This window comes from Sarcophilus harrisii, chromosome 1 (assembly GCF_902635505.1).
Source record: "Sarcophilus harrisii chromosome 1, mSarHar1.11, whole genome shotgun sequence".
NCBI lineage: Eukaryota > Metazoa > Chordata > Mammalia > Dasyuromorphia > Dasyuridae > Sarcophilus > Sarcophilus harrisii.
Genome location: NC_045426.1, coordinates 43,761,427 through 43,783,386, shown reverse-complemented (window position 1 = coordinate 43,783,386; position 21,960 = coordinate 43,761,427). Strand labels below are relative to the sequence as shown.

The 21,960-nt window shown below is 36.8% G+C and overlaps 1 protein-coding gene across 2 annotated transcripts in view; it reads left to right on the top strand.

Annotated features, from left to right (window-relative positions):
* The window catches only part of SUMF1 (sulfatase modifying factor 1), a 101,510-nt gene that overhangs the window by 25,180 nt on the left and 54,370 nt on the right, over window positions 1-21,960 (top strand). The gene's annotated exons all lie outside the window — the stretch shown is intronic.

Genomic DNA, 21,960 nt, shown 5'->3' with positions numbered 1-21,960 from the left:
CTACAATTTTTTTTCTTGAATCTTCTCCCCTTCCTTCTCCTCCCCCTTCTCCTCCTCCTCCTTATATATCTTCCTCCTCTTCTTCCTTCTCCTTCTCCTCCTTCATCATTACCTTTTTTTCCTCCTCCTTTTTCTTTCTCCTTCTTCCTCCTCCTTCTCCTTCCTTGTAAAAACAATTTTTAACATTTGTTTTCAAATTGTCTCCCTCCATTTCCTCTCCCCCTCCCTGAAATGGTGAGCAGTTTGATATGGGTTATACATGTGCAATCATGTAAAACATTTTCCTCTATCACAAAGGAGAAAAAATACAGGGAAAGGTTAAGATAAAGAAACTGAAAGACAATATGCATTGATCTGTATACAAATGTCATCAGTTATTTTTCTGGAGAGGAATGCTAGTTTTCACCATAAATCCTTCAGAATTGTCTTATGTCATTGAATTGCTGAAAATAGTTAAATCTTCATGGCTGTTAATGTGTTCTCCTGGTTTTGCTCACTTTACTTTGCATCAGTTCATGTAAGTCTATCCAGGTTTTTCAGAAATAATTCTGCTTCCCCCCCCCTTTTTTTTTTTTAATTTTTACTGAGGCAATTGAGGTTAAGTGACTTGCTCAGGGTCACACAGCTCCCGTTTTTAATAGAACAGAATTATTCCGTTACAGTCACATTTATTCAGCTATTCCCCAATTGATGGGCATCCCCTCAATATTTCACTTCTTAATGAATATCATCTTGAATGAGCCACTCAACCTTTCCAGTTTTTCATCTGCAAAATGATGAAATTGGATCATGTTATCTTAAGGATTACCTTCTGCCTTGGAATTTGTGATTCTATGAGTTTTAGGTCGCAATCTCATATAACTTTAGTTTTTCTATAAAATTATACTTGTAATACTTCTGCATGTAGTCATAAGAATCAAATGAGAAGGTGTATGTACTTTATAAATGTCTAGCTGTCAAAAATACTTCCTAAGTACTGAGGTTTTTTGAATAGGGAATAAATTTAAGTTTTTCTGTTATTTTTTGGGTATTTCATATTTAACCATTATTTTAGGGTTCCTTGAACTCATTTGAAGCCCTTACTAATTTAGTTTGGAAAACAGTGTCCTCTGTTAAAATGAATTCTTACAGATATAATTACCATGGTCCTTTTAATGACACTTGATACCCCACTGTGACTTACATTTTTAAAAATCCATTTTCCTTATCATCTGATAGAATAACCGGTCTTGACAACCTCCTGGACCTGGACCTGATGTGACCCTTCTCAGGTTTAAGTCCAGATTTTCTTTAGTAAGAAAAAACAAAGCTAATCATCAGAGTTGAGTAGGTGTGTGGTAACTAAATTATTCAGGAAGGTAGGTTTGGGTAAGAGTGAATGGATAAGATAAGGAGGGAACAGTTGTCAAAACAGCTACCCTTTGTGTCTTTTTGAAAAGAAGATTTGTTTGTCTGACCCTAGGAACTAGTGTGCTGTAGAGGTTTTAGAAGGGTGCCTATGATAACACCTGAGGGTAAGAGCCAAGTGTGGCAGGATAATGGCACACTTTTTTATCTGTTCCAGAATAAGACATCTGAGCACAAGGGATCTATCTGAGGCAAGCCAGGGAGCTAAATCTGATTTTAGCTCTTGTTTGCTGCCGCCTACCTATTTCCTCAGAGCTCTGTCTTTGAGTCATTGGAGATCAGTTCTAAGTCAGAGCAATAACATGCATTTTTCTTCCTGTCATTAAAATATTCTGAGATTTGTATCACAAAGCTACCTTGTGATAAGGCAGAGAGGTCATTTGGGAGATAGCAAATGGGTGATCCAAATATATATGTGTGACCTACCTTAAGAATATCCTACATATAAATTGAAATGTTGAGTTATAGAAGCCTAGAGTTAGAAGGAAACTTTAAATTATCTCTTCAAACACCTTCAACTTTACAAGTGAGGGAGTTGATCTAAAAAAAAGTTTGTGACTTGACCACAAATGCACTTTACCAAAGTTATTGACAAAACAACAATTAGAACCCAGGTTTCCTAATTTTCAATTCATTTAATTCATCCTCATTCTACAAATAGATAAATTGAGAACCATAAAGATTAATGTCTTGCTTATTATTCCATAGCTAGTAAGATTTTTGTTGTTAAAATGGATTGTTTTAAATAAGTAAATTTGAGGATATGATTTTGATTTACAATGTGCCCAGGTATACTCCAAATAGATATGACTTAAATACAATTTATAATAGCTTTTTTGTTTTTTTAAAATACATGCAAAGATAGTTTTCAGCATTCACCCTTGCAAAACCTCGTGGGGGAAAAATGAGAAAGAAAAAAGCAAAGAACAACAATAACAACAACAAAGGTGGAAATACCATGCTATGATCCACACTCAGTATGGCTTAAATATAAAAAGTGACATAAATAAATTAGAAGAATGAGAAAGACTTCGCCTGTCAGATCTATGGAGAGAGAAAGAGTTCAAGACTAAACAAGAGAGAAAGAGGATCACAGGAGATAAAACACTTTTTTGATTATACATAAAATTAAATTGTTTTTTGCACAAACAAAACAAATGTAATTAGAAGTGAAAGTAATTAAATGTCAAGAAATCTGCCTTAAGATTCCTAGAAAGAAATCTTATTTTAGAGACATAGAGAACTAATTGATAAGGATAAGAGCCATTCTTCAGTTGAGAAATGGTGAAAGGAGATGAACAGGAATTTTTCAGAATGAGAAATCTTAAGTGATCATAATCATATAAAAACGTTTTAAATGACTAATAATTAGAGAAATTAAACAATTCTTGAGCTTTTACGTCATACTCCTCATATCAGCAAAGCTGGCAAAAGAGGAAAATGACATGATAGAAGGGCAGTAGAACAGATAAATTATTACTGTTATGTCTTGGACTATGAATTGATCTAGCCATTTTGGAAAGCATTTAGGAATTATGACCCCCAAATTATTAAACTGTTTATATTCTTCAACCCAGTGGTAACAATATTAGGTCTATCCTCCAGAGAGATAAAAGAATGGGGAAGACTTTTATAGCAACTTGGTTTTTAATTTTTGTTTTAGTAACTATTTTAGAATAGTAAACTGAGTGGGTGCTCAATTGGGGGATGACTGAATAAGTTATAGTATGTAAATGTGATAGAATGCTATTGTCTTATTAGAAATGGTGGAGAATTAGAGACCTGGCAAAATTTGTATGAATTGTTTCAAAGTTACAGAATCAGAAGGACAATTTATATTGTATTGTGAAAAGAAACATCTGTGAAAGACTACAGGACTGAGTAACACCATAACCAATGACAATTTGGGAGGATTCATGATGAAATGCTCCTCCCCACATGACAGACAGGCAGTAGACTTTGCTGATGCATGGTGAGCCAGCCTTGATCGCGATGTTTCCCTTTGCAGGATGAAAGGCCAGGCGAGAGGGAGGTCTTTGGCCTGAGGAAGCTAATAGTGGATATGGTTGCATATTTATATTGCACTCCTGAGATCTTTGCTGTTCTTTGCCACAGCCACAGGCTGAGCTGGTATTATCCATACTTCAGAAGGGAACACATTGAAAGAGGAAGCTAAGTGATCTTTGTTTCTTGTCCCTTGAGCCATAATAGAAAATCACTGACCCTGTTCCAAAGTCATCTTTAGAATTCAGGAGCCTCAAAGGCCGCAGCCTTAGTTTAATATAGAACTAAATGGGATATTGACTATATCTTTTAATCTAATTTTAGGCATAAGCAGTCCCATCTTGGAGACGAAAAGAAAATGTTGGAATTGCTCTCAAGGGGAAAAAAGACCTTTCCTTATGTTGAGGAAGTCAGACTTGCATGCTGAGCTGTAGCTCCTCATCATTGAATCAGAGATCATTCAGCTTAGTTAGGGGAGACCTTGGTTTTTGTGGGACTCAGAGGATTTCTGTGAAATGAGGATGACTTGGGAGAAGACATCTGTCTGAGAGCTATATTGGTTCACTAGCTTACTAACCAGCTGGCAGTTTTTAGTTTTCATCACTTTCAGTCAGGATCTCTTGGGATTGTTTCTCTTCAAGGTGGAAGAAAAAGCAAACTCCATTGGTCTGGGTCACAGAATCCCAAAGGATCTCAATAACCATTTAGTCTAATCCATACTTGGCCCCAAGTATCTCATACAACACCGCTGACATGGTTAACCAGCAGTGTTTGCGCAAAACCCCGTATGTGATGAGTGTTAGGGGTGTGGTGGATAGAGCAGGAGGCCTGGAATTAGGAAGAAGTGAAATGATTCCAGCCTCAGACCCTCACTCTTTTTGATACCCTGGGCAAGTCACTCAATCCTGGTGCCTCAGTTTCCTCATCTGTAAAACAAATTGGAGAAGAAATGGTACACCATTCTAGTACCTTTGTTTAAAAAAAACCCAAATCTGACTAGTGTCAGAAAGACTTGGACATGACTGAAATGACTGAACAAGAACAAAACAGTACAGTGAGGGGAAACCTCTTGCTTTCCAAGGTATTTGGTCTTGGAGAGCTCCAATTGTCAGATTTTCCTTGTGTTGAGCCTCAGTCTGCCTCTCTGCAACTTTACCCACTGTCTTAATTGGCCCTGGAAGGGAGAATTTGTTTTTGGGGCTGAGTCTGCAATCCCCCCGATCCCCAGGGCTTTGTCACCACCTAGGCTGTGTCTTGTCTTCCTACTGGAGCTGTATCTGCTCTGCCCATTCTGCTTGCCTCCATTGCTGTAGTCTTTCCTCTCTTTCACTAAATTCCTATTCTGATGCCTCATGATGTGCTTCATGATTCCTGGCTTCTTTAGGGCAGTGGGCAAACCCTGGCATTTCTGTCAGGTGAAAAAACTCTGAATATTGGCCTAATGACAGGCTGCATGTTGATCATCTCAAGGCCGCCCTAGTTAACACCAAAGGAGCTTCAAAGTAATATCAGTTTTGACCTTCTACTACACCTGCACTCTTCACTGATAGAGGGACTACCAGTGATAACAATCATTGGGGTATATTTACTTCCTTCCTTCCTCTATCCTCTGATATGTTTTCTTGTGGCTTCTTTAATTGCCACATAATCCTCTCCTCAAACTCTTCTTTATCTGACTGATTACTTTACCCTCTCTTGCCTGACCCCCTCAATATGTTGCCTCATATGGTCTGGTTTTATGAGGCAGTTAATTCTCCTTGTTCCTTGAACAGCTGGACGGTGAATTTTAGAGAAAAGGTTTATGGGTGGTAGAAAAGGGGTTCAGTCTTATAGTTCACCTACATGATAAGTAGCTTCTTTCTCTATTACTACCAAAGCTAGCCTGTTGAATAGAAAGGATAGAAATTGATCTATGTAGTGTGATATAAAGGATCTATAAAAGCCCCTTCTGGCCCAAATGTTTTCTTTTCTTCTGATCTTCCTGGTGCTTTAAGGTCATCCAGTTGATTTAAGGTATTATATCTTAAGGCCTATGATAAAATATACCTGAATATGAGTGCATTTTTTTTTTTTTTGCCCCAGTGGTATTATATTTTTCCAAATACATGTAAAGTTAAGTTTTCAACATTCATTTTTATAAGATTATGTATTCCAAAATTTTCTCCTTACTTCCCAAGATAGCAAGCAATTTGATATAGGTTAAACATGTGCAATCCTTTTAAATATATTTCTGTATTGGTCATGTTGTGAAAGAAAAATCAGACCAAAAGGGAAAAAAACCACAATAAGGAAAAAGCAAACAAACAAAAAAAAGGTGAAAATACTAAATTTCTATCCACATTCAGTCTCCATAGTTCTTTCTGGATGTGGATGGCATTTTCCAAACCAAATCTATTGGAATTTTCTTGAATCACTTCATTGCAGAGAAGAGCCAAGTCATAATTGATCATCACACAATCTTGTTACCGTATACAATGTTTTTTGGTTCTGCTCACTTCACTTAGCATCAGTTCAGGTGAGTCTTTCCAGGCTTTTCTGAAATCAGTCTGCTCATCATTTCTTGTAAGACAATAATATTCCATTACATTCGTACACCATAACTTATTCAGTCATTCCCTACTTGATGGGCATCCACTTAATTTTCAATTCTTTGTCACCTCAAAAAAAACTGCTGCAAATATTTTTGCAAATGTGGGTCCTTTTCCCTTTTTATGATCTCTTGGGGATATAAACCCACTAGTGACATTGCTGGATCATAGGGTATGCACATTTGATAGCCTTAGGCATAGATCCAAATTGCTCTCCAGAATGCTTGGATCATTTCACAATTCCACCAATTCATCAGTGTTCCAGTTTTTCCACATTCCCTCCAACATTTATCATTATCTTTTCTTGTCATCTTAGCCAATCTAAGAGGTGTGAGGTGGTAACTCAGAGATGATATGATTGCATTCTTAACATGAAGTAGTTTTGAAAGGTAAAAAAAAAAAATACATAAGTATGCTCTGCAAAAATAGCATCAGGTATAGACCATACTTAAGTTTTCTGCACATTATATTAGGGAATGTATAACTTGTGTGCAGACCAGCTTTGCATATTTATATTGCCTTCTATTTTAACCAATTTAATTCAAGAAATAGGTATCTTGTATACAAGTTCTATGTTAGGTACCTAGTCCCTAGGGACTAGGGGTTAGTCCCTGCCCCCTAGAATTCATGTTCTTATGGGAAGAAACTGCACGCACACACACACACACACACACACACACACACACACCAATAATTGAAATACAAGGTAATTTAAGGAGTAAGAGAACATAAATAACTGAGGGAAAGTAAGCTGCTAAGAGAGCAGACCCTTATGGGAAGATAAAAATCTCGTGAGGGAGAAGAGGCAAGTGCATTGTCGCCTCAGAGCATGGTATGAGCACACGGTGGGAGATGGCATTCTGAGTGTAGGACCTAGCCAGTAGGACAGCTTGGGACCACTTGGAAGGGAAGTGAGCCTGGATCTAGATTGTGGAGCACCCTAAATGCTTGAAGGAGCAGAGGCTTTAAGAATCCATCAGAAGCTTCTGAACAGGGGAGCAAAATGGTCAAACTTTTATTTTAGGAAGATTCCTTTGGCAAAAGTATAAAAAAATAGAGAGCAAAGGGAAAATCTAGAGGCTAATTAGGAGGCAGTTGTTCATCACTAAGAGGTGATGAAAGTCTGGGATAAGGCATGAGCAGAGAAGTATTTGTGCAGGTGGATTAGGTAAGACCTGGCAACTGATTGAATATCCCTGTGAGGTAGAATGAGGAGCTATTGTGACTCTGGCAGCAGAGGGAATATCTTCCCTTCTTCCTCTCCCTTTCTTTCTCTCCCTCTCTCCTTTTCTTTCTTCTTCCCTCCCTGGAATGTGGGTTCCTCCTCCAGAGTGAAGAACATTTGGCAGCATGGAGGAGCCAGATACCTCTGGGGTAGAGAACCTTCAGGGATGAACTTTGCTTACTTGTCTTGTATTTTTGTCTGCGAACAGCTTTTGTATCAGACATTCTCCCAGAACACCACTATGGTCACTTGGCCTTACTTCCCTGTGCCTATTTAAAATTACATTTGTCTCCCCAAAGGAGGAGAAAAGAGGCAAGGTGTTTTAGCTTCTCTTTCCCTTTTATCATCTTTATTTATATATGGGGACTTTTCTGCCTGGGGTTATGTTGGCAGACTGGCTTCCTGGAGGTTCTCAAGGTTAGGCTTGTCCTCAGCTAGCTGTGTGACTTGTGCTGACAGTGGCTGCATCCCTTCCTCATAGCCCTTCTCTAATAAGTGTTCTATTGCTTTCAAGCCCCAAGTGAAACTGGAAAAAATAGAATTGTATTGTTTAAAAGATACTGAAATTTCTGTGCTATTTTCTCTAACTTTCTAGGGTTGGGTATTGGGTAAGAAAATCAATGAACAAGTCATTGGCTGTTAAAGGATATCATCTGTCATGTTCTGTATTTCGTAAGCTTTTTGTGTAACTTCATTTTTATGAGATATCTTTTATTTCTCTTTGAAGAAACCAAAGTGATTTGACAACTGCCTGATTCTCATTGCTTTTTCACTGCACATACATTTCTACCGTACATCCCCATGGTTCAGACTCTGATATAAAATCATTTCATTTAAAAATGCTTCAGTCGCTCCACAAATCTGCTGCAGGATCAAAGAAATATTCAATCTACTGGATCTGTTTCCTCCTCATCGGTAAAATGAGGAGATTGGATTGGATCTCTTCTCTTAAAATCCTTTCAACTCTAAATACTCTGATGCTGTACAAAACTTAATTCAGAGGCTTTAAAATCAGCTTTAAGAATCCATATGAACCAGTATATCAAAATCAAAAGTTAATATGGTTGAAAAAAAAATTGTTAAGCCTCAGTTTAAAAAAACTAACAACCTACATGTTCAAAAATTGTGTTTTTTGAATATGTCATTTTGAACTTTCATTATTTATTTTTTCTTTAAAAAATTTAAGCTCAAATCGGGCTCTTCTGTTTACTTGATCTTATTTTAGCTGCCAATTTGCAGATAGAAAGGCCCTTTTGCAAATGACCCAAAGTCTGATCTTTGGTCTTAACATATTCATGGGTAAGGGTATGCTTTCTCCACACTTATAGAGGTGTACTGCCAGCATGGCTCAAGATTGTGAAGAATTATGTGGAACTTAATTAAAAATCAAAGGAGAAGTATTTTGAAACCTCAGGCCAATCTAGAATTTTGTTTTGACTTTTGCCAAAATCGAATAAAAGAATGGATGATATTTTCTGCCACTTTCCAGTGTATCCCTAAACTGAAACACCTATTTAGCAGTATAAAGATCCTTGACAAAGGACTTTTTTTCAAAATAAGCCATCAAATTTAATCTATCCATTTATTTTTGCAGGTTTTTTTCTTTTAATAAGGCAGATTCCTCTTATGATCATATACGTCTTGGGTGCTAAGTAAAGGACTTTTATCTGGGTATCTGTGTGTTTAATTCACTGGCCATTCAGTAACTGCTGTATGATGCATAGACCTTGAATTTCTATATTTTGTTCCCTTTTATTATGTTATGTATACCCTAGGCATGTATATAATTTCTCATTCATCAGTAAAGGTGCCACCTGAGAAATCCTCTTGAGAGCTGTTGTCATGTTTATGCTCTTTTACAGCAGATGACCATCTTTTAAATTCATTTGTCTAAATGTAATTTGATGGAGGCTAGTTATGAAACTGACATCTTTCTCCAGATTTGATTTGCATAATTATATAATTCTTGATTTCCCCATGCTGATTTCTTCCTCTCGTAGGGGTTGTGTATGTTCAGAAGAGTGCAATTAACACCTCCAAAGAATAAAATCCCCTTTTCTTCCCCCCATGAGCTGTTACTACAGATTGGTTAGGCCTCCAGAAAGAGCTGGACAGACTTTTTTTCCTCTGCAAAGCCCTTTAGTCCAGGCCTGACTGTGCTGCTCCCATGGATACTATTTACATTGTAATCTGTCTCTTGCTGTCAGGTACAGCTGTTTCACTTAAACACAAGACAGTTGCTATGGAGATAGTTGAATAGAAATAGGTCAACTTAAAGCCATTTTTTTTTTTTTTTAATATGAGGAGTGTCATAATTCTGGGAGTTGTCTCATTTGACTGGGAAGATGCAGGTATAACACAAAATATCCTTGTCATTTTTACTGTGAAGTTCATCATAGAATTGCTTTGTCTACATATATTGTAAATAAATAGACCTAAAGATTATTCTTGGCTCAAGGTGTTGAAGCAAAGTGAAAGATAGTGTCACAGTTAGCAAGAATGGAATCTTAGCCATGAGTTCAATTGATACCATCGGTTTCTTAGAAAAGCACCATGTTTTGATAGAAGGCAGTGGGCTAGGCAAAATGAAATCCTCCCCATGATCTTGTCTCTAGTGGTCACTTATATCAGTTTCCCCATCTGTAAACTAGGATTATGACAATTCCCCCTAAACCTGAGCAGTATGATGCTGTCTGTGTTCCTTCCTAGAAGGAGATAGAACTTCAGCATTTTCATGCTTCTTTTGAAATTTAGAGGTGGAGAAAAGGTAGTTCTCCGTATCCTCCCTTCTCCAGGTTGAGTTAACTGAGGTTGGTTTGTGATGCTGGACGAATCTCTTACAGTCTTGGGGTCTGATTTCCTCATCTATAAAATGAAAGAGTTTAATTAAGCCATGTGTTTTCTGTGTCTTGGACCCTTTTGGCATTCTAGTGAAGCCTATAGACCCTTTCTCAAAATGATGTTTTTAAATGCATAACAATATAATACAGAAGATTATAAAGGATACCAATTGTATTAAAGTATAGTTATCAAGAATATTTTAAACAATTCATGGTTCCCATGTTAAGAGCCCCTGAATTGGATGATTTATGAGTCTCGGCTAGTCCTGATATTGTCTGTTTTTGAGTATAAATCAGATTGCTTAAACTGGCATTTATTTAGTGCCTATTGTATGCTAGGCTCTGAGGCTATAAAAATCAGGTGGAAAACAGTTTCTTTCCAGCAGAAGTTTTTTATACAGATGCAATCTCTTCTCACAGAGAGATACTTCTGGACCCTTTGCATAAAATATCCGTGAGGTTAGGATGATCCTGAAATAAATAATTTTTGTGAGAGTCTTTGAGAAACTCATTCTTCATGACATTCCTCAGAATGTATTTGTCATGATGGTCATGTAACTGATAGTCCCTGGATATTTAGAATGAGGTTAGTCCAAGGGTAGGAAACCAATCATTGGCTTTAAGGCCAAATCTGATGATTTGTAGCTAGGTGGTGTGGGTGTGTGTGTGTAAATACTGGTATAATTATGTTGATGCTATGATCAGAAGTAATATATGCCCTATGAAAGACCTAAGATAGTCTTATAAGCCAGAATGTGAATCAGTGTAAGCATTTGTTACTGCTTTTGAGTGTAATAAAAATGAAATTCAGAAAATATACTACTTATTTTTGCTCTTGATGCTAAGTCTGAAGTCTGGCTTCTACCTTCAGTAAGGTTAATGGCCTTTGGATTCACCACTGCCATTTTATGGTTTGCATAAGACTGCTTTTGAGCCCTGTTATAATTGTTGGATTATGATTTTAGGATATATATAGATGCCACTCTCCATTGGAAAAGGAAGGTTAGGATGTTAGTGAAAAACCTTTAGAGAGACGAACTCTGGAGAAAGGGAAAATAGGCTTACCACCAAGATGTATAGAAGAGAATGGAACCCAATGTCTCAGGCTCAATGAGCTCATGGCTTTTTAAGCTGAAAGGGATTGCAGAGGTCAGCCAGTCTAAGCCTTTCATTTTACATATGAGGAGAGTTAGGTGACTCCAGCCTAGTGGGCTCTATGTACCATATTGCTTTTGGAGCCTTAAGATTTCATGTGATAGCTGCCAGTTTGCCAAATGACAGTGTTTTAAATATTTGGCACAGGAAATCTGTACTTAATGTGTCTCACTTTGTCCATTGGTGGTACAAAAAGTTAAGTTCAAACTGAATTCTGTTTGGAATGTTTTAGAAAATAATCTTGCAATGAAGCCTTTTTTTTAAAAAAGTAAGTCATCCATGTTCAAGATGACAGGAAAAGATAATGATAAATGTTGGGAATGTGGAAAAACTGGGACACTAATGCATTGTTGGTGGAATTGTGAACGGCTCCATCCATTCTGGAGAGCAGTTTGGAACTATGCCCAAAGGGCTATCAAACTGTGCCTACCCTTTGATCTAGCAGTGTCTGTACTGGGTTTGTATCCCAAAGAAATCATAAAACAGGGAAAAGTACCCATTCGTGTAAAAATGTTTGTAGTAAAAACTAAGTAGATGCCGATCAATTGGGGAATGGCTGAATAAGTTATGGTATATGAAGGTAAGGGAATATTATTGTTCTATAAGAAATAACGAACAGAATGGTTTCAGAAAAGCCTGAAATGACTTACATGAACTAATGGTAAGTGAAGTGAGTAGAACCAAGAGAACAATGTACATAGCAACAGCAAGATTATGTGATGATCAACTATGAACTTGTCAGTAATACAGTGATCCAGGATAATTCGAATAGACTTGGGGTGGACAGTGCCATCTGCATCCAGAGAGATCTGTGGAGACTGAATGAGGATTAAAACATACTATTTTTTTTTTAAGTTTGCTTTACTTTTTCTTTCTTATGGTTTCCCCTAATTTTTTTTTCTTTTACAACATGACAAATATAGAAATATGTTTAAAATGATTGTAACACGTGTAACCCAGATCATATTGCTTTCTATCTTGGGGAGGGGGAGATAATGGAGGTAAACTGGAACTCAAAAATCTTACAAAAATTAATGTTAAAAGTGAATCATCCCTACCACTTTCAACTTTTTGGTGTGTGTGGGGGTGGGGTGAGGGTGGCAGTGAGGGAGAAGAGTCAAGAGTAGACTTCTGTTTCGAAGCATAATGGATAGACTAATGGAGTAGAAGTCAGAAAGACAAGAAGTTCGGAACTTGCCTTTATGAGCCTTTATTATGAGCTGTGGGACTTGGGCAGAACATTTAACCTTTTGGTACCTCATTTTCTTCATCTGTAAAATTAGAGGTCTCGAGGGGCTTATTAAGCTCTAAATCCTCTTGTATAATTGATTTTTTTTTAAAAGTGGCAACCATCCGTACCCAAGTCCCTAGGCTGGACCTGAGCCAAATGCTTGTGAGGGGCTCCTTAAACATTAGAGGGAAATGACCTAAGTGTTGTTCTGCTTGCTGCTTGACATCTGATGAATTACTTGTCACTGGCACTAAACATTGAACTGTCTGGTCAGTAAGAACATCACAAGATTAAAGTTCTTGCCAAGCCTCAAATAAAAGAGGATGCTTTGCATCTGAAATGTGCTTTGTATATTTTCTGGTTTCCCTGTGAAAGAGTACTTTGATGGTGTCATATAAAGAACATAAGGTTTCTTTTTTTTCATGCAAAGATCTCAAGTTGTGATTGAGTTTATATATATTATACTAAAGTGGGAGGAGTTGTTGTTGTTGTTTGTTTTTTGGTTAATTAAAAAAGGAGATTTGGTGTTTTAAGCTAGATTTAAAAAAAAAACATTTAATATTTTATTTTTTAATTACACATACAAAGTTTTTAACATTCATTTTTTAAAACTTTGAGTTCCAGATTCTCACTTCCTTCCCCTCATTAAGAAGGCAAAAAAATTGATCTAGTTATACATGTGTAATCATGCAAAATACATTTCTGTATAAATCATGGTATAAAAGAAAACACAGATTAGAAAAAAAATCCAAGAAAAATAAAGTTAAAAAAAATCCTTCAATCTACATTCATACTCTATTATTCATATTTTTTTTCTCTGGAGTTGGATAGCAATTTTCATCCTTCCAGAATTGTCTTAGATCATTATTTACTGACAAAAGCTAAATAATTCTCACTTGATCATTACATAATATTGCTGTTGCTTATTCAGCCATTCCCTAACTGATCGGCATCTACTTAGTTTCTACTACAAACATTTTTACACATATGGGTTCTTTTCCCTGTTTTATGATTTCTTTGGGATACAAACCCAGTACAGACACTGCTAGATCAAAGGGTATGCACAGTTTGATAGCCCTTTGGGCATAGTTCCAATTTGCTCTCCAGAATGGATGGATCTGTTTACAACTCCTACTGTTACAAAACTCCTAGTTGGGCTCATTTCACTTTGCATCAGTTCACATAAATCCTTCCAGGTTTTTCCGAGAACATCCTGCTTATCATTTCTTATAGCTTCATAACTGCCTCACAATCATATACCACAACTTATTCAGCCATTTTCTATTTGATGAACATTCCTCTCAATTTCCAATTTTTTTACCACCACAAAAAAGCTGCTATAAATATTTTTGTATGTATAAATTATTTTCCTTTTTGTTTTTGATCTCTTTGGGATACAAATCTAACAATGATATTGTTGGGTCAGAGAGTATTTATGGTTTTATAGTCTGTTGGGCATAGTTTCAAATTGTTCTCCAGAATGGTTGAATCGATTTACAACTTCACCAGCAGTGCATTGGTATTGTAATTTTCCCATGTGTCCTTCAACTTTTATTATTTTCCTTTTCTGTCATATTAGCCAATTTGATAAATTTTTATTTGCATTTTTCTAATAGTAATTTAGAGCCTTTTTCATATTAGTATAATTTTTATTACTTTATCTAAAAACTGCCTGTTCATGTCCATTTATCACGCATCAGTTGGGGAATAGTTTTTATTTCTATAAATTTGAATCAGGTGTGTATATTTGAGCAATGAGATCTTTATCAGAGAAACATGCTATAACATTACTATGTATTTCCCTCCATCCTATATTCTCTCCATTTATTTTACATTCTTTCTTTCTCTCTCTCTCTCTCTCTCTCTCTCTCTCTCTCTCTCTCTCTGTCTCTCTCTCTCTCTCTTTCTGTCTTGCATCTGTCTCTATCTTTCCTGTCTGCCTCTCTCTCTTCTTTCACCTTGTCAGTTCTCAAAAGGGTTTATTTCTGACTTTAGCCTTCCCTACTCTGCCCTTCCTTTTATGTCTCTTCCTTTCTCTCATTTTCTTATCCCCTTCACCACCTATTTTCCTGTGGGGTAAGAAGAATTTCTATACCCAACTAAGTATGTATGTTATTCCCTCTTGGATCCCATTCCAGTGAGCTTCTCCTCTACCTTAAAAACTCTTTTGTGCGAGTTAATCTATCTCATTGTGTTTCTCTTCCTCCTTTTTCTAATTCATTCTTCTTTCTTACACTTTGATTTTTTGGTGTATGTGGAGTATCCCCTCATAGTTAGCTCACACCCATGCCCTACATATACTTCTTCTAATTGCCCTAATAACATTAAAATTCTTAGGAGTTTGTTTATTTTTCCAGCTTCTTTCTGGACTTCTGAGGTTGAAAACACTGTCTCAGGCTTCTGTTTTGTGCTGTTGCTCTCTTCAGAGCTAGTTCTGTGAATCTGTTTTCAGGTGTTTCGAAGAGTTATAATCTAATGAGAGGTGTTTATGGTCTGTGAGAGACCTTGAGCTCTCTTCTGCCTGGGACCTGGGATTAGGGTTCCTGCTTCCCTGTGGTTGGTATGTTAGTGCACCTCCTTGCCCTGTGACCCAGATTCACATGTGGGCAGTGCCACAGAGTGCCATACCAAGTGCCAGCAAAGTCCCCTTGCCATTTGGGCTGAGAGCTCCAAAAGCCACAGCTTCCATGTTAGTTGGCCCAAGACCTGCCACTGACTTGCCCAACTGTGCCTGTGCTGCACAGCACTCCATTCCCAACCCAGGGAGACAGAGCTTTCCTGCCAACCTCTAAAGTTGTCTTAGGTTGGAGAATTGTTTTAATCCCATCCTTTTATGGATTCTACTGCTCTAGAAAGCATTTTGAAGCGTTATTTAAAATTGTTTGGAAAAGAATTTGGAAGAACTTGCCTTTTCGCTGCCATCTTTGCTGTTCCCTTCCTTCTTGCCAAGTTTTTTTTTTTTTTTTTTAAACAGTAAGAACAAAAGGAAAACAGAAAAGAAATACAAAACAATATAAAGCAAAACAAAAGAGAACATTGTCATGTGCATTAGGGAGGACATTAGGGAGGAATTAAAATATATAATAACAAATTACCAGATCAAGAAAGTATATGTATTCCTAGAAGAAATTATGTTCATGAATGACCATTTTTTTTTTTCTTTACTTCCTTGTAAATTGTTCTTTGGTTCTCTGCTGCTCACCTTATTTACTTTATTCTATTTTTTCCTCCTTTTATCACCCCCATCACTCCCAAGCCAGCTACATTTAAGAAAAGATATATATATATATATGTATACATATAAATAGATAGATAGATACATACATACACTCATCCCCACACGTATAATTCTGCTCCATAACTTACCTTGCTATTACTTAACCTCCTCCTGCCCAAGGATTCCTCCCTTATCTTCTTCCCTCACCCTTTGCTTTGCCATCTCCCCGTCCCTTATTTCTTTATAGATTTTGGAGGATGCTATACCCTTTAATATATGTAATGTTACCTATTGAACCCATTCCTAATGTGAGTAGGTTTTTAGAACTATGAGACCTCTTCCCCTCTGTAATATTTTTATGTCTATTCTTCCTCTGTGCCTCATTTGTATAACATAATTACAATTTTTACTTTAACTTTGCCCCAATCTTTCTGTTGAGCTATTCTATTATTGATGTGAATCTTTTACACACACACACACACACACACACACACACACACACACACACACAAATTGTCCATTTTAAGTCTCTAAAAATTGATCTTTCATATTCTCTCTTATCTGTTAAATTTTCTGTTAAGTTTGGGTTTTCTTGATAGAAAGTCTTGAAAATCTGCAAGTTCATTGAATGTCCATTTTTTCTCATTGAGGATTATAATTTTGCTGGATATGTTTTTGGTCACAGGCCCAGTGCTTTTGATCCGTAGATATGATTCCAGGATCTTTTATTGCAGCTGCTCATAAGTCTTGTACAATTCTAATTGTAACTCCAGCATATTTGAATCATTTTTTCTTGTTCCTTGCAAATTTTTTTCTTTGATCTGAAGGTTTTGAAATTTTGTAATAACATTCCTGTGTTTTTTCTATGCAGCATTTCCTTGAGGTGCTGATTGGTGGATTTTTTTCTGTTCCTATTTTCCCTTCATGTTCTATCATGTGTGGACAATTTTCTTGGATTATTTCCTGTATTATTGTGTAAAAGTTCTCTTTTTGGTCATAGCTTTGTGGCAATCCACTTATTCTTATATATCATTTTTTTCTTGATCTCTTCTCCAGATCTGTTTTTCTTATGTTTTACATTCAGTTCTGTTTTCTAATTCTTTATAATCTATTTTGTTATTTCTTGGTCTCTCTATAGCTTCACTGGCTTCTGCTTGCCCAATTCTAATTTTCAAAGTATTGCTTTCATCTTTGAAACTTTGGACCTCTTTTTTCTAGTTGGCTAATTTTTTTTCATAAACTTCTTGTTTTTCTTGGATGGTTTTAATTTTTTTCTTTAGTTTTTCTCCAGTGTGTCCCATCTGATTTTTAAATTCCTTTTTTGAGTTCTTCTATAAATTATCTCTGGGCAGAAAGCCATTTCATGTTATTCTTTGGAGTAGAAGCTTTTTTTTTTTTAATTAAAGTGTTATCTGAAGATGAACCCTGGTCTTCCTGTTCCCTTAATATGTTTCAGTGATGGGGTTCTTTCTTCTTTGCTGGTTCATTTTTTAAAAATAAGTGTAATATTAGTGTAAGCATTGTAATTTTATTAAATAAGCACTGTAATTATGGGGTGCAGGGATGGTACCTCAAGCTTCTCTTCAGCTTCCCCCTCTGACCAGGAACTCCAAACCAAGAGCTCCCCACTCCTGCCAGTGTCCACAGCCAACAGCCTCCCTGCCAGCTGCCTCTGTATTCGCCTGGTGCTGACTCCTCACCCAGGGCCTGGTCTCAGCAGCACGGCTGGGCCAGGTGTTCCCAATCAGCTAGGTTTGCTCAGCCTTCCCAGACTCGACTCCACAAACAATCCTGGAGATGAAAGTCTCTGTGGATCCTGCTAAGGCTCCCGCCCCATCCAGTCAGCTCCAGGGGTCCCTACTTGGGATTTCTCCAGAAGTGTTTCCACTTCAGACCGGTTAATACTGGCTTGGGGCCTTTCTTCAGATCTTCTTGGGTTGTATCTACCCCTGTTCTGCCCCAAGTCTTTTTCATTTTTCATAAAGTCTATATTCTCCCTGAGGGGCAAATTTGTGGGAAATCTGCAGAGCTTGAAATTTACCAAAGTACTCTGCCATCTTCCTAGAATCCTTCCAGCCCTTGGCAAATTTATTAAGAAGTGAGGAGGGGATAGAGAGAGAAAGTAAGGGAGGAATAAGAGACACAGAGATACACATACAGAGAAAGGGGGGGAGGAAGGGAAGGAAAGAGGGAGTGGCCACGTGCATTCATATGCAGCATAATTTTTGGCATGTTGACCAGAAATTTTTCCATGTTGTGTACATCACTGTTTCTTAAACTGTGGCTTGTGATCCCATGTGGGGGTCTTGTAACTGAAGGTGGAGGTTATGCAATTATGATTTATTATCAGTACATGTTTGATTTGTAAACCTGTTTTGTAAAATGATATGCCTGGATCACATACTACTTTCTCAGGTGAAAAGGGGTCACAAGCAGAAGCAGGTTTTTTTTTTAATTTTTAATAGCTTTTTATTTACAAGTTATATGTATAGGTAATTTTATAGCATTGACAATTGCCAAACCTTTTGTTCCAATTTTTCCCCTCCTTCCCCCCATCCCCTCCCCTAGATGGCAGGATGACCAATACATGTTAAATATGATAAAGTATAAATTAAATACAAAATAAATATACATGTCCAAACCGTTATTTTGCTGCACGAAAAGAATCAGACTCTGAAATATTGTACAATTAGCCTCTGAAGGAAATTAAAAATGCAGGTGGGCAAAAATATAGGGATTGGGAATTCAATGTAATTGTTCTTAGTCATCTCCCAGAGTTATTTCGCTGGGTGTAGCTGGTTCAGTTCATTACTGCTCCATTGGAAATGATTTGGTTCATCTCGTTGTTGAGGATGGCCAAGTCCATCAGAATTGATAATCATATAGTATTGTTGTTGAAGTATATAATGATCTCTTGGTCCAAGCAGAAGCAGTTTAAGAAGCCTTGGTGTCCATTACAAAAACCAGGGCACTTCACCAGTTTTGCTGTGCTGCACATAGTTTGGCTGGATTTCTATGGAAACCCACTATAAGACAATGCAAATGATTAAAAAAAAAAAAAAATCTACTAGGGCTAATTACCTATCAAAGGAGCTCCAGTATTCCATCATTGGAATATTGATGGTAACTCTGGGAATTTCCCAGATGTGCTTTGGTATACATTAAACTATTTCCCTGGAAAAGCTCATTGCCAAGAGTCTCTTCATGATGGAGATTGCTTCAGCTTTGGTACCCAGCACCTTTTCTGTCTCTGATTAGTGGCCTGGGGAGCAGAGCAAAAAAATTATCTCAGAGCCTCCTTTTATGTAAAGAGGTTTCATAATTTTTTGCCAATTCTTCATTTCTCACTGGTTGTTCTGTTTGGGTTTGACTCTAGGGGTCCAATTCTTCCCCCCTCTCCCATTTCCACTTCCTTTTGGGCACGGACTTACCCCATGAGAGTGTAAATTCTGTGAAGGCAGGGACTGTTTTTATTTTGTACTTCTGTGCTTAGCACAGGGCCTCACACACAGTAGTGTGTGTGTTTTTTTTTTGTGGACTATTCCACTCTTTGGAGTGGAATATTTATTTGTGGACTATTCACTCTTGTTTTTGGTACACTAGTTATTTGTGTACATTATGAGCTCTCAACTAAATTCAAAGAAAGGACTTTGAGGGCAGAAGTTGTCTTAACTGAATCTGTATTTTCCTAATGATAGCACAGATTTTTACTCATAGTAGGTGCTTCATAAATGTTAATTAGAAGGAATTATACACCTTTAGGATATCATGCCACTACTCGGTACTTTTGGGCAGTATGGTGGCCCATTAGATAAAATTTTGTACCTGACATCAGGAAGACCTGAGTTAAAATCCAGCCACAGATACTTGGTATTTTTGTGACTTTAGGCAAGGCACTTGGTATCTACATTTTCCTCATTCCATAAAATGTAGGTCATTATAGTTCTTACATTTTAGGGTTGTTGTGAGGATATTTATAAAGTGCTTTGCAAATTCCAAGGCACCACACAGGCACTAGTTTGTTATTTTTATTGTTATTGTTAATATTAATGCCAGAATCTCCTTCCTGTATATTGAGTGGATGCAGGGCTGGGTGGTAGTAGTGAAAAGGCAAATCGTCTTTTCCTAAGAGCGAAGGTCCACATTTGATCAGATTTGCAAAAGTCATGAAGATATGAGGAAGAGGAAGATCCAATAATATTTTTACTGGTTAACATGATGGAATATATTAAATGTGTGTAATAGAAATATATTTAATAGGAAACCATGTAAGTCTCTATATTTAACATTTTAAAAAAAAATCAGCTTTACAAATAGAAGTTGTTGGGAGATAAGTCTAGACAGCGGTTTCCTTGAAAAAGATAGGAGAAATTTAGTTGAATGAAAGCTCAGTATGAGTTGGCAGTGTAAAATGGCAACAAAAATAACTACTGTGAGCCTTGGCCATTTTAAGAAAGGTTTAATAGCCAGAGTGAGGGATTTTACATCAGAATTTCAGTCTCAGCTTTGGAAGGGATCTCAGTAGCTGCCTTGTCCAGTTCTTACCTTAAGAAGAAGACTATCACATTTCTGACATGTCAGCCAATGTTTGATTGAAACTCTTAAGTGAAGATGGAACCTTCCATCTCTTGACTCAGCCTATCCAATCCTGGATTGTTTTAATTGTTGGGGACATTATAGAAAATCTGAAAGTGTATTTCTGTAGTGTACATCTTTTGCTTACTTCTATCCTCCAGAACCAAGCAGAAAAGTTTAAAATTTCTCCTCCACATTGTAGTTGTCCAAATACCAGAGGAATCATTTACTACAATCTTCAGTTCTTTCATCTTCATGTTGATTGATTCTCCTTTGATCCCTTCCAGTTTGTTAGGATACTTCCTGAATTGTATCCAGAACTTAATCCAGCACTTCAGAAGAGGTCAGACTGGGGCAGGCAATGGTCATATTCTCTTTGCTTATTCTCAGTACTATGCCCAAATTGCATTATTTTGGGGACCTGATGTTTTACACAATTGACTTTTTTTTCAAGACAGTTATGTTTTAAAAATTTAATTAATTATTATTATTATTATTATTTGCTACTACATGAGAGAATTCAATATGAAATAATAAATTTCCATTTCAAAAAAAATCCTATATAATCAACACATTGTTTTCAAAGCTGTTTAGCTTTTCTTTGCTTTCTCATAAATTATCTTTTGTTTTCTGATTAATTTTTTCTCCTCCCTTTCCCTAAAGAAGGCTACAATTAAGCACACACACACATACATATAAAATCATACTTTCTGTATTTGTGTTTATCAGTTCTTCCTCTGGAGGTGAATAGCATCCTTGTGACTTGACTCTTTCTGCACTGTTGTTTCTGTACCTATAAACTTGGAATGATTCTACTCATGTCTTAATTGAATTTCTGGAAGACTTCTTAATAGACTTTTATTTTTACAAAAATGAATATGTATTCCTCTCTCCTTTACTTCCTCGCCTCCCTAAGATAGCAAGCAGTCTGATATAGATTACACATGCAGTCATTCCAAACATATTTCCCTATTTCTCATGTTGTGAAAGAAAAATCAGAATAAAAGGGAAAAACCATGAGAAAGAAAAAAGCAAACAAAAAAAAAAGTGAAAATAGTATGCTTCAATCCTCATTCAGTCTCCATGGTTCTCTCTCTGGATGTAGATGGCATTTTACATCCCAAGTCTGTTGGAATTGACTTGAATCATTGTATTCCTGAGAAGAGTTAAGTCCGTCATAGTTGATCATCACACACTCTTGCTTTTAGTATGTATGTCTCTTAGTTTTGCTCGTGTCACTCAGCATCAGTTCATGTAAGTCTCTCCAGGCCTCTCTGAAATCATCCTGTTGGTCGTTTCTTATAGAATAATAATATTTCATTACATTCATATACCATAATTTACTCAGACATTCCCTAGTTGATGGGCATCTACTTAATTTTCAATTCCTTGCCATCACAAAAAAGAGCTGCTGCATACAATTTTGCACTTGTGCGTCATTTTCCTTCTTTTATTTTCTCTTTGGGATACAGACCCAGTAGTGACGCTGCTGGAACAAAATATATGCACAGTTTGATAGCCCTTTGAGCATAGTTCCAAATTGCTCTCCAAAATGACTGGATCAGTTCATAACTCTACCAAAAGTGCCTTAGTGTTCCCTTATCTCCTCTTTCATTTATCATTATCTTTTCCTTTCATTTTAGCCAATCTGATAGATGTGAGGTAGTACCTGAAAGTTGTTTTAATTTGCACTTTTCTATTCAATACTGATTTAGAGT